Genomic DNA, 16,920 nt, shown 5'->3' on the forward strand with positions numbered 1-16,920 from the left:
TTTCTTTTAAAAATAATCATTGGTCTTAGTTTGGCACCATCAGCTGTACATGCTAGTGTTAGGCCCTAGAAAAAATAGGCCTAGTGCAGCTATGCTAAAGCAAATGTAACAAAGGTTTCTGGGTAGTCCCTGGGCAGAACTGGAGATAGGTTCAAGCAGGGACGCACCCTACACGCTTGCTCAAGTTGGCAAAATGAGATAAGCAAGAAGCTGCATTTTTGTACCTGCTGTGATGAGGAACAGTTTGTTTTGAGAACTGATAAGAAGACTCCCTGTTTCTGCTCTCCCCGTTTGTTCTAAACTCCCTGTTTAATAAGGACCTGGGGGTTACAGTGGATGAGAAGCTAGATATGAGTCAACAGTGTGCCCTTGTAGCCAAGAAGGCTAATGGCATATTAGGATGCATTAAGAGGAGCATTGCCAGCAGATCCAGAGATGTCATTATTCCCCTTTATTCAGCTTTGGTGAGGCCACATCTGGAGTACTGTGTCCAGTTCTGGGCCCCCCACTACAAAAAGGATGCGGACGCATTGGAGAGGGTCCAGCGGAGGGCAACCAAAATGATTAGGGGTCTGGAGCATATGACCTACGAGGAGAGGCTGAGGGACTTGGGTCTGTTTAGTCTGCAGAAGCGAAGAGTGAGGGGGGACTTGATAGCAGCCTTCAACTTCCTGAAGGGAGGTTCCAAAGAGGATGGAGAGAGGCTGTTCTCAGTAGTGACAGATGGCAGAACAAGGAGCAATGGTCTCAAGTTGTGGTGGGAGAGGTCCAGATTGGATATTAGGAAAAACTATTTTACTAGGAGGGTAGTGAAGCATTGGAATGGGTTACCTAGGGAAGTAGTGGAGTCTCCATCCCTAGAGGTGTTTAAGTCTCGGCTTGACAAAGCCCTGGCTGGGTTGATTTAGATGGAATTGGTCCTGCCTAGAGCAGGGGGCTGGACTTGACGACCTTCTGAGGTCTCTTCCAGTTCTATGATTCTATGATAAGGGGATGGTTGGATGAAATAACATGATCTTGGTAACTAATTGACCGTTCATTATCAGTTGGAAATAGGTCAATGGAGGGATGATAGGAGTTGCTATAGGGAACTTCTGGGTGTCTGGCTGGTGAGTCTTGCCCACATGCTCAGGGTTTAGCTGATCGCCATATTTGGGGTCGGGAAGGAATTTTCCTCCAGGGTAGATTGGCAGAGGCCCTGGAGGTTTTTCTCCTTCCTCTGTAGCATTGGGCACAGATCACAGCTGAAGGACTCTCTGCATGTTGGGGCCTTCAAAGTATTTGAAGGCTTCAATATCTGAGACATAGGTGAGAGGATTATTCTAAGAGGGGTGGGCGAGATTCTGTGGCCTGCACTGTGCAGGGGGTCAGACTAGATGATCATAATGGTCCCTTCTGACCTTAAAGTCTATGAGTCTATGAGTCTATGAGTTCTCCTTTGGCCATAACAAACTGTCTCCTTATTGCCCAGTACCTGTCTTTTGGGCTGATAAGAAATTGCTGATGCATTATGAATTGCTTAAGGCCATGATGTATAGTTGGCCAGGTATGCATGGGTATTAGAGGTTCTAACTGATAAAGAGGGGTTGGTTGCTTGGGCGAATAGTCTGACGCGACGGAACTGTCTATATAAGCCTACCTGTAAATGAAATCGGGGCTGGTTCACTTTGGAGACGGGCTGCTCTCTATTGTTGTGTGCACCATTCAATAAAGAGCCTGTGATTGGATCTTGCTGGTGTTGCCTGTCTCTTTGCGGTTCGAGTCCCCAACACTAGTACCACTGTAAAACTGAACTTCTCATGTCCTGTTGTTTTAATTAACACTGTTTTTGCACCTTTTGGATTAACAGTTTTATTTCCAACCATATCGAAATTCATAGGAGTTTCATCCATATTTCCGATCTGACTTAACGCATAGCCATGTTTCTTGCGCTGTTGTAATACATATCGATGGAAAAGACTTACTTTGCCATCGATCTGCAGGTAATTTTTGTGCAATTTTGGTCTTTTGCCTCAGTACCAGATTATGCCTTTCCAAGAACCTAGTACACCAGTGGCCTTAAATCCTTTGCTGTGATCTGGGTTAGATTTGGCCCACTGAAGTGCAAACATACGTATTTTGTTTCGTGTCCCTACATAACCATTTTGATGATGCACCATGTCTGCTATGTGCTTTTCAAGTTTTGACCAATGTGGGGTGCCTCTTCTTAATGCACACTTACTACTTGGCATACTCTTTAATGCATCTTCATTTGCTTTCCAGTCTCGGACCATCTTTTCTGTTACTCCATATTGACTTGCAGCAGCACAGTTATTATGTTCCTTGGCAAAGTTTACAACTTTCAGCTTGAAACTGGCTTAAAATTTCCTTCTTCTTGCTGGAGCTATGATGGGGTCTTTTCCACCAGCCATTTGTTGTACACCCACTTATAGAACGTCCCTAATCTTTTAGGCCGCTGGATGTGTGGTAATACAGTACTGTAGCTTTGGCTACATACAGAACGTCCCTGTGCTGATACTGTATGTACCGCGCTGAGCCAATCCCGGCAAGCGGTGTATTCTATTAATGCATACAAAGCCTGCTCGGATTGGCAAAGGTTGTAATAACCCGCCTCTCTGATTCAGCCAATCCGAGCAGGCTTTGTATGCATTAATAGATGACACCGCTTGCCGTGATTGGCTCAGCACGGTACATACAGTATCAGCACAGGGACGTTCTGTATGTAGCCGAAGCTACAGTACTGTATTAGGGCACATCCAGCGGGCTAAAAGGTAATAATAGGGACGTTCTGTATGTAGCCGAAGCTACAGTATGTTTATATCTGGCGTATAAGACGACCCCCGATTTTTTTGGGGGATGTTTTTTAGTATAAAAAGTCGTCTTATACGCCGGAAAATACGGTATTTATGTCTTCAAGGTTAAGTACAGACCTGAGGGCTTTCCTAAATTAATTGGATCTATGAGGAGGGCTTTCAGTTGCTCTGATTCTAGAGAACATTTAAGCATTATGCTTAAGTACGTACTTAAATTCTGCAGACTCCAATTCAATCAGATGCTTAAAGTTAAGTATGGACTTAAATGCTTTTCTGAACAGAGGTGCTTCCTTGAATTGGTGCTTCTAGCTTTCATCCTAATAAAAAGGTTGTATTAACCCAGAGACTTCTACCAGTTTTCCCTACTCCTCACTATTTCCCCTTCTCTCTCTCTCTCTCTCTCTCTCTCTCTCTCGCACACAGACAGAGAGAAAGCTGCCTTTGCACTTGGTTCTTGCACTTTTACAACATCTCAGGATGACCACCATCATCATCATACATGCCACAATGCCATCTCCATCCTCTTTCAAGCTGGGCCAAAAACATAAAATTAGGAATATGTGACCAATTTTTTTTTTTTTTTTGGTGTGTGTTTTTGTTTTCCCCCTTTGTTTTGTTTGTCTATTTTTTTTCTTTTGTTTGGATAGCTGCAGTTAGATCTATAATCACAAAACTCTACCCCCTCCCCTCAAAAAATATCCAGAGCTGGTTGATTCTTAATGTTTTTTTATGACTGGGAGGCATGTTATAGGGACACTAATTAGTCTCTGGTGATCAAGAAATTAACTTTTTCAACTCCTCTACCTTTTTCCTTACACAGGTGCTCTAGGAAATACTCAACATTGTCTGTGTGGGCGCTGGAGGAGAGTCGGGTCTAAACATCCAACAACATAAGGAAACTGAGCTCCAGGCTGGTGAGCTCTGTTACTCATTTTCTTACATTAATTTTCTTTGCACTGTCCCTTGCTGGCCGTACCCGTATTTCTGCTGAGTTATTTCCCTATTTTATAGCTTTCCTAGGCCTGCTAGAGGTGGGAAATGTATCTTGAGCTGCCCGGGTTTTTTGTTGTTGTTTTTTAAAAGTAGTTCAGTTGCAAGTCTCATAATTTTTAAGGTGAATTTAATTTTCACTCCTCCCCCAAGACTGAGCAGTTTCTAAGGTTCATTGGCATGTTTTATGAGTATTTAATTTTTGTAATGGGAAATTTTTAAAGAAAATCAAACAGGAACAAATCCGATATGGGATCTATGTCTTTCAATCTAATTCTAGTTATTTAGTATTGAGCTGAGGCTTTAGGGAAAATTTTGGCCACTCTTTTTTACTTGGGGGTATCTCTATACCATTGAGAGACTTAAACATCTTTGTTTGCTAAGACACTCAACCTGAGAAACTGAAGAGAAACAAATGTCAGAACACATTTTCCTTACAAACAACTGTTTATCTTGAGCATTGATGTTTTCAGGTACTTTCGAAAAAGTTTGAGCTGAAAATAATAAACAAATTATATTTAAGATATAGTGGTGTAATACAGTGCATAGAAGCACCTTCATCTATAGAACCATTTTCCTCGGGGATCCTCACTAGCTCTTTCTCAAAGCAGCCTTGTTCTTAATGCATTTATTTCCCTGTATGCCTTTCATGGGAAGAAGCTAGTTCTACTAAATTTGACAAACTTGCTGTTGTAAATTTAATTTAGGTATTTTGTAGTTTATTTTCCACTCACCTGACTGGTAAGCATTTGTAACTTTTGGAATGGTGTGGGTTCTCCTCCTCCCCGCCCCCCCCCCCCCCCCAGCTTTTTCCTTTATTTTTCACATGGCAGGGGGAAGGGGACTTCCCATTTTTACTCTTTAAAATGGGAATAAGAAAATAAGGTTTTAGCTGTGTTTAACCTGGTTATCAAAATGGATGCCATTGTGACCAGCATCAGATATTAAACTGGGTATTCTGGACTCAAAGTAGAAATCTCAACAGCCTAAGTTAATACTGCCAGGCTCTGTGGCTATGGATTGTACACAGAGAAGGACATAGCACACACCAACCTGGTGAATGGATTACTCCCTCTGCACTGAAAATCTCACCCTATACCTACTGAGGCATGCTACAGCTCAAATCTTGAACAATTCCCTAGTTCTGTGATGTCAGCCAAGATGACAGTTAGCAGACTGAACCAAGGACCCCCAAAGATAAATGCATGAGTCACTATACCTTGTGTTTGGGAGCCAGGCTCCATAATTGTGACCTATTTAAAAAAAGAGTTGCCTCCAATTTGAATTGGGCTAAGCAGAGAAGCCTGGCACATACTCTCCAGTGCATTACATGTGTGTTCGAAAAGGTGGTAAAGCTCCCTGGGGCCCCTGCTTCATTCAGTGAATGAATAAATGTGAAGATGGTGTGACCTATAGCTGATTTGGACAGTCTAAAAAAAGTATAATTAGCATTGGGTATTTAATCAAAATTGCCAACATAAGCAAGCACTCTCGCACCCCACTAACCACAAAGATGACTGATTCAAAAACAACTAGTCAACAAGGCTACATATTTTTCACTTATGGTTTCCAGTGAGAAGTTCAAAAAATGTGACACTTGCAAGAAAATATATATAAAATTCAGAGAAGATGTGAAGGAGGAGTTTAATGAAGATTTCAGCCACCAATGGCAGGGCCCAAAACACAGAATAACGGTGTCGTGGTGATAATACTTCTGCATATTCCACACATGATATTTGTGTGGTCTTCTCACATTTGCCATCATGGGCATCTGTTTTGCACATGGGAAAATTCAGATTGAGACATTATATAACTTGCCCAGAGCCATAAAAGACTTAACAGAACTAGGTATGTAAAATGATTTAAAACTAACTGTAAAACTGTTAGAACACTAGTGGATACACAGTTACACATGTTGTGGGCTCTGAGTATAACACTTATACTGTAGAGCTCTCAATGCAGCCATGTAAGCTTTTTACTGCAGAGCCTGCAGTACAGGGTGGCAACTGGCTCGGTAGGAGTAGGGCTGGCAGCATGAAGCTGGCATGCACCTGTGAAGAATGTAATGATAATGGAAACCTATAAACTGATGCTTATCAGTTAATCATTTAAACAGTTACACCTTTACATCCCTAGTACGAAACAGGATTAGCTCTCAAGAAATCTTTGTTTCTTCGGCCTGTGCTCAACAAGTAGACTTCCATTCTCTTAATATAATGCTACTTTATTTCATTTCAAAAGTTGTCAGCATCCTTTATTTCTATAAAAGGAAATTATTTGAGAAACCATGATAAATATTAAGTCTATTGGAAAAATCTATTCTTTCCATTTTTCAGACATTTAGTTTGATTAGTACAATTTAGAGAGAGAAGAAAAAATCCTGGTATTTACAGCTATCAACAAATCTAAGTTAGTAACATTAAAAAAAAATCAGAACTACTTAGATATTAAGTTGTGGATAACATATGTGCATACTTACAGAACTACTTAGATATTAAGTTGTGGATAACATATGTGCATACTTAGAGAACTAACTTGTTTGCAAATTGCTTTACAGATGGTACTAATTAAAATCACTTAAAATAATTATAGGAGCAGATTAAATCAGATGTTTAGTCTAATACTGTAGAGCAACTGAATTAATTATAGAAGACAAGACTATCGCTTATTTCCTAGATAGAAGACCAGACTATTGCTGAATTGCTTAACTGCTTTATTATAATTTATTTCATTTCAATTCAAGTAGTATACACTTTTTTCATTTGTTAGGTTAATCTTATCTTTTTTCCTGGCTGCCAATTTTTTATTCTAAGTGTGTATTATCATCATCATCATACCACCTGACATAAAATGCTCTAACAATCGCTGAAGAGAAAAATATTCAGTATCTAACACTGTAATAAAAAATAACTTTCATTGTTAAAGGGGGCATAAATAATTCATTTGGGGAGTGGTATCCCAGGAGGCTGGGTCCCAAACTACATTCTCCTTGGACCTGAAGAGCTTCAGTTGCTATACTCCTTCTTGGGTAGGGGGGCCTTGCCTGGGAGGAACTGGGGAACTGGCCCAGCAGGACAGAGTGGTGAGAAGCCTCAGAGAACAGGAAGGCAGGTGTCAGTGACTTGATCAGCCCTCTGGGAGGCACCCCCAAGGAATCTTCTGTTACCTCACCCCATCACACCTGTATGTCCTAATGCTGACCTGCACTTTTGCAGCCACATTGATCTCACAAGTCACTTGGGTGTAACTGAAATTTTTCTCATTTTATTGCCCTTCATCTCTGAATCCCTAAACATTTTCCAAATGTGAAGGCAAAAATCACTATGAAGTCTAACATGCAAGACATTTTGTCTACAATTGAAAGAACCATACCTAGGCTATTAGCGCTGTTCTTCAGTAAATCTCAAAATTCTTTACAAAGGAGAGAGAAAATCATTATCCCCATTTTACAGATGGGGAACTGAGGTAGTGAAGTAGATTGTCTATAAACAGAGCTGAGAATGAAACTCAGGTGTAGTGAGTCCTAATCCAGTGCTATAGAAGCTAGACCATACTTGTAGCTACCTCTGTAGAGAAATATGACTGCTGTACTGTTTATCACTGCACAGCAACCTTTGAAAAAGTTTACTTCAGAAGGCAAAGAAAAAATAACTGAAACAAATTTAGCTTGGCTGTGAACAGAATTGGAATTTGATCCAGACACTGTAGTTAACAGAGGTTAGAGTAAACTGAAGATGGAAGCAGAATATGATCCTGCATCAAAAATTACTTATTACCTTTTTTAAGAAAAGATTTAATTTTTAATGTTTGGGCATACTAATTGCTGTGTCTATCAGACCATCTCAATTCAGTGGGGTGTACTGCTTCTAATGCCAAAGTAAGATAGGGTACGTCTAGACTACAGGCTTTTGTCAACAGAAGTTTTGTCGACAGATTCTGTCGACAAAGCTTCTGTCGACAAAGAGCGTCTAGACTACATTCAGTTCTGTCGACAAAGCAAGCTGCTTTGTCGACAAAACCCTGTAGTCTAGACACAACCCTAGATGCAATAACACCTTCTGTCGACAGAACTCTGTCGACAAAAGGCGTTATGCCTCGTAAAATGAGGTTTACCAGCGTCGACAAAACTGCTGAGTTTGTCGACAGAACTCAGCAGTAGTGTAGACGCAGGTATAGTTTTGTCGACAAAAGTCCACTTTTGTCGACAAAGCTCTGTAGTCTAGACACACCCATAGTGACACAGTTCTGTCTGCTTAATTGTCATAACACAGATTGCCTCATGCACCATACCAGCGTTAAAAAATAAGTGTGTTCATATTGCAATACTTTCTTTTCCTTTCTCCATAATTCTGTTTGCATTCCATAATGTAAAGAGGGATAACTTTAAAATCCTACAGTGTCCAATGTGTTTCCAGTATAGATTTTCAATGAGTTCCAGTCTTCTAGTTGACAGGCCTCATGAGAACATATTGCGACTGTAGATAAATACAAAAATATCTTAGTTAACCATCTGATGAGAACTCTTTAAGGCTTATTAGCATGCAATATTTATAAGAAGCAGGAGACATTTACCCCTGAATGGTTCCCAAAGAAAGATGTTTTATTACCCAGACTGGGTATCGTGTGGAAATATTCATTTTAAATTGTCATTTTAATCTTACAAGGGATTGGAAGGCTATCCACTGATAGAAGATTTAATTGCAACTCACATTTGCTCTTAGAGTGAATAAATTCCTGGAATATCTACTACTATTATTCCCAGTATAGTGCTTTAATTATTGTTGTGATTGGTGTATTTTACTGTGTAATGGTATTTAGCAAACAAGTACAAGAATCAGAGGAAAATTTTATATCAAATATGAAACATGCATTGGAAGGCAGGGCCTACATGCAGAATACATTAACCAGGAAATTTTAAATGTCAGTTTTCAATAATATTGTAATTGCAATAGCTGTAATAATCAGCATGGAGTATTGCCATCTGTGTATAGATAAGGGAAGACTGAGACATTGTAATTTCAGTAGGAAATTCAAAAATCTGGAAAGTAACCAAGGATAGGCCAGCTGGAAGAAGAGGCAGTCATTTTTAGCTGTCAAATTATGCCTTTTGGATGCCCAACTCTTCTTTAGTTAAAATAATCTTTAATAATTTTCAAAGTCATCTTGAAACCAAAATTCTGAGGGTTTTTTTTTTAAAAAATTTTAATCTGTATTAAGGAAGGAAACAAACACGGAATGAACTCTTGGCCCTATTGAAATCAATAGGAGTTTTGCCATTTATGTCAATAAAGCCAGGTTTTCAATCATGGTTTCTAAATTCACAGGCATATGCAGTCGTTGAAAGTGGATAGCCCAAGTTCTTTAAATAGAGGACATAGCGGTTTATAAGACTGCTGTTGAGATTTTCCTCCTATGTTCTGCACTGAAGAGAGAGAGTTATAGATGCCATAATAAATATTTTAGTTGTTTCGGGTGACTGTAAACTGAGGAGGGGAGGCAAACTGACATTCCTGAAGCCTATTCACTAAAAAGGAACAGTATGGGAAATGGCAGTGCAAGCTTCCACATCCTGCTCAGCCAGCCTGACTACATTCTGTCCTGGAGAAACCAATTTTAGGGAGTGGAGGCAATTTATTCCATGCTTCATATCCGTTCTGAATTAACTCAGAAGCTGTAAGGTGTGGTGGTCTGTCCATGGGCAGTAATTTGATATCCCCATACACTGATCAAGTTGTAACCATTTTTAATCACTAACAACCTGGTTGGATTTGTTGTAAGGGAGAGGTTAAAAGTGCTGTCCTAAAGACAGCTAATTCCCCTCTCTACACAAGGAAAAATTAAATGAGAAAATACAGAGGGTCATATCTTCAGCTGGAGTAAACAAACGGTGAAGTCCAAGAAGCTATACTGATTTACACCACCTTAGAATCTGGCCCAGAATATGAAAGGCATAGCACCAATGGTCTATTCTGAGAATGCAAACTTATTCTTTACATAGACAACCAAGGTACATGGTTTTTAGAAAACTGAGCCCTCTTGAAATATCCCTCAATGCTGACACCTGCTCTAGCAAGTCTAAAACTATGCATTTGTAAGATTTCAGTATGCCACAATGTGTTATGCAGTTTCTATACCTTGAATAGCTTTCTGAAGCACCAAACCATTATTTATGAAGCAATAAAGATGTTAAGTGCTAAGGAAACACATTCTTAGGCCCACAGTTGTGTGATGCAAAGTGACTTTCGTAGTGCAAAGTTTGACATTGTATGATGTGTCTAAATGTCAGGTATGTACTGTGAATATGGAAGAAAAATCAAGCCATTTTCTCAAGAAGTTGCATAATGTAGCTTTGAGAGAAACATAGCGCTTAGAGGGTTTTGAAAGCACCTACTGCCAAAACAAACACTTGAGAAATTGTCTCAAGCAGATGAGTGTAAAATGTTCCTCTTGGTTCTGCTGTTTAACAGTATAACAGAGCTTTTAGTGCTATGGGGTGCTATTTATTTATTGTGATTTGCCTAATGACAGTCTCTTGTGGTGATAATAGTTCAAGCTTCTTGAAAAGTGGCATCCTAATATGCTATTGAAGGCTGGCTGCATAAGGTAGTAGCTATGCCAGAAAATATTCTTGTTCCTCACCTGGGTGACTCTCCAAAACTTTCCTCCTCACCTTATTCCCAAGAACCTCTGCTCTCAAATGCCAATTAACCAACTCCCTTCCAGTGAAAAACAAGAACACCATGCAACCAAACTAGCCTCACCATCCCTGCTGGATGGAATACCACCTCCCTTAATCCTGGAGCTGTAATGTAACTAGTTTGCCTTGATATCAAACACCTTGCCACTTTCTCCCCTTAAGTGCGAAGTATGCTCTTCCCTCCACAGCATGAGGTAATTCCATAGAGCTGTTCAGTCGCATTCATTCAGTTAGTCACCACGAGAAAACTGGATGTTGTACAAATGGGAAGTGAGGGACAATTGCAGGAATGACTGCTAAAAGGGGAGTCTTCCTATGTAAAGCACAGGTAGGAGTAGATAGTTGGCAATATGAGGAAGGAGTCCTTGGAAGGAGGGTTCCAAGAGGTCCCTGGAAGCATTTTAGAGTTGAGTCAATGCTGTTTGGGTGTAAAGTGTCTCTAATTCTTACTAGTACTATAGGATTGGACAAATACTATAATACAAATATTTGCATGTTTAAAAAAAATGCAGTTCTATGGAATGAAATGTAACCCATTATGCTGCGAGTACCATCTGCCATGACATATTTGAACTGTAACCCCTTCTCCACTACATTTGATCATACCCCATTATTTTTAGTGCTCTGAAAAATTTGATTCTCCTAACTTTCTAAAGACTTTTTTATATATTTTTTTCTCTTAAATAGCAAAATCTAAGTCAGAACTCAAACATCTCCAGTTTCTCCACAGCGAGAGGCTATCTTCATTAATATGCAGAATGATGTTGTTTAAAAAGAACGTTGTATTCCTTTAGTCAAGGGAAAGCATAGTTAGCCAAAAGCAGCTTCTTAGGTTGATAGTAACTTGTGTGTGTATACTCCCCTGACACTTGAATATTTCTCCAGTAAATCCTCCCTTCATTTTCCTCTGAAGTAGAGAGATTAAGGGTGTTTTCAAATTGTTTTCAGCTTTATACTGTTTTAGTTCTGGAATAAATTTCATTGTCCTTTTAACTGAAGTTGCCTTTTAGCTTTATCTTTCTATTCTGTGGTGGGTAGAACAAATTCTACTGCAACGATAACTTTAGTGTTGAAATTTCAAATCTTATGAAAGCTTTCATCCTGCAGTTTTTATTCACCCACAGTTATAGTAAACTCTCAATGCTGCTGGGTGTAATGCTAGGCTTTTCAAAAATCTTTTTTAAAATACCTTTTAGTACTTCATATAGCTAGCATGGTAGCTTGGGACCTATCAATCAAGTAATTTAAGATAAAATGTTTGTGGTAGCATAAGGTAAGTCACAAATGGCCCCTGTTTCTAATGGAGGAGATCATGGTTTGCTGTACTGTGTGATAATAGGTTAATGATGATGTATTAGTGTGTCATCAATTATATGGACAGTATAGTTTGTATTGTGTTTAAAATCTCCATTCCCTTACGCAAAGTATGATATGGTACCAAGCACACACCCCGCCCTCTTAACAAAAACCTAGTCTTGTGACATCCTCAGCTAGATGTAGACAAGCCCCCAAACTCTGGGATTATCTGGAAACATCAGTGTGAGCCCTACATTGTTTAAGGTAGTGGCCCCCAACTACTGGTGGACCATGGTCAAAGAGCACTTGCAGTCAATCACTGAGACTTCAGTTCCCGTGCTGAAAAGCAGAGTACAGGGTCCCATGTGTGGAGAGGGCCCCCAGAATTCCATTATCTGGAGAAGAGGTCAAGTATGACACCACAGTTCCAAGGAGGGCTTTGTCTGAGGCCAGGAGTGAGAAGTGTTGCTATGTCATAGCATCCTTTGCTAGGCTGCTAATAGGGTACTGCTGGTTTTATTTTCATAGTCTCATTTCCAGCTTAGATTGTTTTCAGATGAACTAAATAAGAAGAAAATGGCATGCCAACTAATACTAATGAAATCTATTGTTGGGGCCATCCAGAAGTAGGGTAAAGAACTCTTAACTCTCCTGAAATCAGGGTAGCTTTGTATCTTATTACTGCCTCTGATGGCATTAGCAGTACCACAAAACAACACTGTTTACAAGCCATCACGTATGCTGCCTCTACCCTTGTAGGGCACAACTAGCAACAATTTGTCTTCACAAAGACCCCAGTCCAATGCCTTCCCCACACCTCTGAGTTTTTGGGAAGGTAGATAAGGGCCACTGTAATTAACATCCACAGCAACCATGCAATGACAGTTATGGGATTTCACTCCACAAACAGATCACCAGGAAATCAGAGTGCATAAATGATTTCACTCTGATTGGAAGCTATCTGCTCCAAGCTGCCAGCTGTAGTTGGAGAATTTTTCCCCTCTTCCCCCCCTCCCCCCCCCCCCCCGCTATATGCTAGAGAGGGGCCCTCTTAGCATTTGTCTTTCCCTAAAGAACAGTTGAATGAAGGAGTGATAACTTGTAATGTATAACCTGTACTCTAACCCCTAAAACTTCAATAGGGGACTACTCATCACAGTGGAGTATATTAGTTCCAGGAAGGCCTGCTTGTTAACTCTTCAGACATCCAGATGGCAATATCGTGGATTGGTCTCAGAGAAGATTTTGGAGACGTGTGATATGAAGGTGCTACCTATGCTAGTGCAGCTTACAAGATCATATTTGTAGAACAAGTACCTAAACCTTCAGGGCTTGTTCACCTCTACTGACAGGATCTTTTGCTAATAAAATTACAGTATTAAAATATCTAGAAGGTCAGATTCTGATCTGGTCCAAGTCTAGATGAGCAGCATTTAGTGAAGCAACCATGCTGGCCCTGAACCAATTTCCTCCTCTCTTGACCCTTGGCTGCACTAGTGTTCAGCCTAGTCTATGTCATACTTAAAGCAGTCAAATGCTGTTCTAAATTACAGTAACTATACTAATATCCTAGTGATCCATGTGCCAGCCAATATTCACTGGCGTTCATTGCACCCAGCTTAGCCCCCTCTCACCTCTGGTCAATCTCCAGTGTCTGAATATTGTGGTGGGTGGTATTGGCTTTCTCAGACAAATCTTCTGCTGCTCCGTCCCTTTTGCACTGCTGGAGTAGTGCGAGGACAGAGGTGGAGCTGACAACTGCTCTTCTTACGATCTTATAACAGAATCTGCTTCCAAAGAAGATTTACAAAAACACCTGCCCCTAAAAATGAAATACATATCAGAGGTTGGGATTTTTTTTAAACAAGTGTTTACAAATTAAGCTTCTGGCTTTGTATGATAGAATCAAACCTCATTAATTACTGTAGTTACAACTGCAACTTTGGTCTACTTCATCTTTTTTAATCAACATTTATCATGTACAAGTTGCACTAGGTGGCTGTAGAGTTAAGTTACCTATCTGAGAGTGAGGCACTGGCTAATGTAGTTCAAGTATAAACAATATAAACAAAACCTGTATAGGTTGAAAACTCAGGAAGCTTTTCTCAGAAGCAAATTACTTTCCCCTAGAGGAAAGCTTTACCCCCTCAAAATGAGCATGCCAATAGTGTGAACTGCATCCGCCCTGAATGAATGAAAACCATATATATTGGCTATTATAAAGATGTATTCTGGAAGAAAAGGGAATGTGAAGGTGTCAGAAGAATGACAATACATGCAGATAAAAATGACCCCACAATTTAAACCTGGATCTAGAAATGCTCAATATTGGGTTTTTAGGATTAGAATTTCATAAAGTTTATAAAGCTAAACAAATATCAGGAATTGAACTCTGATCTCCTGTTCCCCATCCTCTATTTCTGAGCTGTTCATCACAGCCACGAGCTTGGTACAAGCCCATCTTTGCATGCAATTTTTTGGCAGTATTGCTCCGTCAAAATATCTAGGTTAAGAATACATTACCATTGCACTTTTTAAGAACTCAGGATATGCAACTTCAAATCTCCCTCTCCCTTAGCTCTATGTATATTACATAATTCTTAATGCATGGAATTGTCTCTAATCTGAAATATTATCCATTATTAAAAGCCATGTACACCTATTCAAAATGATGGAGTGTTAGTATGTAAGACTTCAGGCCCAATTGTGTTCTCAGTTTACTAGTTTTATGCTACAGTGACTCCCTCACCTTAACTAAAGTTAATCATGATTTATGCTAGTGGAAGATTTTAAGCAAGTCATTAATGTTGTGTTGACTCTTCTGAGCTAAAGAAAACTCCTGTTATACTAACAGAAACCTCCTTGCAATGTATCCATGCATTTGCAGCAAGAGTCTGTTGTGTTGAAAGTAACCTATTTCCTGCCAATGGAAGATTTCCCTCCCCCTCCCCCCAGTTATGTTGCGATCTCAAAGAGAAATTGAATGAACATGAAACCCTACATTTTTAGTAAACTTAGACAAAAGGATGACGTGCTCCATAGTGCAAACACGTAGGCATAGACTGTGGGCAAACCAGGACATTTATATTTATACTTTTTGGGTCCAACCAGCATTCTGATTTATTCATGCAAAGAAATGTCATATTTCTAAACATAACATGAAAGCCCTAAATGTAACCAAGAAAAGGGTAATAGTTGAGTGTGGTGTTTTAATGTTAGGCTAATTTGGAGAACCAGGAAACAGCAAATTCCAATGACTACATTAAAGATTACCTTGAGGTTGTAGGCATCATATCTGTATAGTGCAGCAAAAAGTGATCATGATCAAAAGCACTTCCTACTCAAAAACATAGCCTTTCATGACACAAGTTTTTTTATTTCTCTTTCAGACACAAGAGTGATCTGTAAAATTCAATGGCATGTTAATCTCCACTAACATACATGACCACTTTTACATTTGAAGCTTTGTGACCATTATAAAGGGGCTTCCCAGCAACCTGCATCACTAGTTGGAAGTTGGCAACCTTTGGGTGTACAGTGCTGAGTTAAGCCTGTGTCTCCCTCGACGTGTCTCAGCTCCTGAGCATCCAGTGCCCACCCACAATTTTCCACTACTGAGACAGCTACATGTGGCCTGATGAAAACTATCACAGTGTTTCTGTGTGAAAGGATCAATATGCACAGCTTGCAAAGCAAGCAATTTCAAACTGGGAGTATTCTTCACAAATTGATTTGTCCCTTTAAAATGTGCCCTCAATTTTGCAAAAATGTAAATCTGAAAATCTAAGTATCATGTAAAATGAACTGCCACAAAAAAGTTAATCTGGAGACTGGTAGACCGAGGGACTTGGGTGACTCTGCTCTGTGAATGGGCGCTCGTTAATATCCCTGTCCCCAAATTCCAGCTCGAACAGCATCCATGAAATTGACAAGAATGAACACCACAAGTTGGCGCTTCTGAAATGAAATTTTGGAGGATCACTGTTTTGCTGGTACATTGCAGTGAATTTGTTTTTGGTTTGAATTGGAACAAAATCAAATTAAAAGACCATGTAACACCTGAGAAACTGCAATCCCCGTATTTCATCCAGAACTAATACTGAGCACCTCCTGGATGTTTCAGTGGAAAATAAGGATGGTTATGTTCTTGCAGGAACAAATTCAGAATTATAATTCCTGCATCACTTAAGGGGGTAGGGAACATCCAGCCCATGGGCCAGATCCACCCTGTGACAAGTCTCCATACCATGGGCCAGAAGCTGAGAGCCTGGGTTGCCCCATAGGCTGGAGCTCTGAGGTCTGTCTTGTGGTGATCAGGGAAGCACTGCATGCTGTCCTTGCCTGCAGACACTGACCATGGAACAGCATCCAATGGGAGCTGCAGGGTAGTGCCTGCAAGAAGAGGTAGCACGTGGAGCCACCTGTCTCCCTCCCAGGAACATGCCAACCATTTCCAGGAGCCATATGGGTCCAGGAAAGGAAGGGAGCCACCACTCAGGTGCCACCAATCAGGAGCCACCTGTGGTAAATGCCCCACACTCCTTCCTGATTTCCTCAAACCCTGAGCTTCCTCTGCAACTTAACTCCCTTCCAGAGCCCATATACTGCACCTGCAGGCCAAAGCCCTCTCCTGATCCCCAACCACTTATCCTCTGCCCCACCCCAGGCCTTCTCACACCCAAATCCCCAGCCCTGAACCCCTTCCTGTATCCAGACTCAGTCCCAGAGCCTACAGCCCCAACCCCTTCTCCAGCACCCGGATTCCAGCCCAGACCTGCATCCCCATGCTCCCAACACCCCTGCTCTGAGTCCTCTCCTGCATGTCAAAACTCTTTGTCCAGGCCTAGAGCCCACACCCCCAGTTGGAGCTCTCACCCCCTCCTCAATCCTACCCCTCCCACATCCTTAACCCCGAGCCTCTCTCCCAGTGGGGCTGTGTGGGGCCCACAACTGACTCTTCTTTTTTTTTCCCATGATAGGAGAAAGGTTCCCCACCCATGCTATAAGAGATAAATCACTCCTTTGTAATCTCTTTGGCTATATCTAGACTGCAAGCCTCTTTCGAAAGAGGCTCTTTCGAAAGATACTTTCGAAAGAGCCTCTTTCGAAAGAGAGCGTCTAGAC

The sequence above is a fragment of the Pelodiscus sinensis genome, chromosome 5 (genome assembly GCF_049634645.1).
Source record: "Pelodiscus sinensis isolate JC-2024 chromosome 5, ASM4963464v1, whole genome shotgun sequence".
In the NCBI taxonomy this organism is placed as follows: Eukaryota; Metazoa; Chordata; order Testudines; family Trionychidae; genus Pelodiscus; species Pelodiscus sinensis.